We start from the raw sequence: 1287 nt of genomic DNA, 5'->3' as shown, positions 1-1287 counted from the left end.
ATGGCTTTAAAGCTGTGTACTGTAATCACTTCGCTGACTTCAGCAACTTAAATGCTGAAAGTGTAAACCAGGAGTCCTTAAATTCAGGCAAACATAGTCGTTCTTCAATTTTTAAATGTGTATTTGTACCTTAATTAGCTGAATAACCTCACATGCAGCCAAATTCTCCAGATTTCTGACATTATTTGATTTAGGTGTGTTGAGGCAGAGATGCATTTAAAAGTTGGAGGGGATTGTACCTGGAGGACTGACTAAAAGATGAATAGGACTTAACAAAATTCATTTGTGCAAAAAACCCACCCTTTTTCCTTAAATTATGGCTCAAGTATTCTTGTAAGGCTGTACTACTGGCTGAACCTCAATATATTGAACACTGATCATTGTATGAACTATTTGTAGATGGTAAAGCACTTTTTAAAATCAGTGATTAAATAAATTATAGTGTTGTTGTTTTATCTGAGGTATGTGTCTTGCATGTATAACATGTTTCCATAGTAATAATTAAATTTTTAGCTTTAAAGCTTGTAGGAATWATAAAGAAGCCTGTAATTCCTTATTTGACTGTTATAACTTTTCATACATGCCAGTAAAACATGCAGAGGCGAAGACGCATAAAACCGAAGGAAGATGCCAAATATTATATTGATACCAAAACTGACAAAGTGGGGCTTGACGTCAAGTACATCAATGCCTTTAAAGGTATGGGTATTTTGGGGGGTGGTTTAATTACAGTCAATCCTTTATACATTGTTTACTCTTTCTACTATTATTTTTGCTTTCTTCATTAGGCCGTGGTATTTTTGCCACAACCTCTTTTCAGAAAGGAGACTTTCTGTGTGAGTATCGAGGTGAACTGATAAGTAAAGAGGAATGTGAGAGGAGACAGAAAATTTACCATGACAACCTTAAAGTTTTCTTGTTTGAATTCTACTTTAATGGAAAACTCTGGTGGTGAGTATGTTTGTATCAGAAGTCTAATTAGAATGGCATATATGTAAATGAATGTCTATATTTAAAATGCAATGTTATATATTTGCAGTGTTGATGCAGCAAAAGAAGATGGCTCTCTTGGAAGGCTTATAAACGATGACAATATCAGCCCAAATACCAAAATGAAGTATCTGACTGTGCAACAGAAGCCACATTTGTGTTTATTTGCAACTCGAGATATCAATCAGGGAGAAGAGATTAGGTACAATTATGGGGACTCAGACTGGCCATGGCGACTCAAGGTACTAAAAAAATCAAAATTTATGAATCTTAAGATTATGTTCATTTAAGAAATGC

At 34.5% G+C, this 1287-nt stretch overlaps 1 long non-coding RNA gene across 1 annotated transcript; it reads left to right on the top strand.

Annotated features, from left to right (window-relative positions):
* The first annotated feature begins 6 nt into the window (after window positions 1–6).
* LOC103466866 (uncharacterized) lies at window positions 7–1281 on the top strand. The gene is made up of 3 exons (XR_533997.2): window positions 7–699; window positions 789–951; window positions 1040–1281. It is a non-coding gene; the product is annotated as an uncharacterized LOC103466866 (long non-coding RNA).
* Window positions 1282–1287: the final 6 nt, after the last annotated feature.

This window comes from Poecilia reticulata, linkage group LG7 (assembly GCF_000633615.1).
Source record: "Poecilia reticulata strain Guanapo linkage group LG7, Guppy_female_1.0+MT, whole genome shotgun sequence".
Taxonomy (NCBI): Eukaryota; Metazoa; Chordata; class Actinopteri; order Cyprinodontiformes; family Poeciliidae; genus Poecilia; species Poecilia reticulata.
This window is presented reverse-complemented; position numbering and strand designations above follow the sequence as displayed.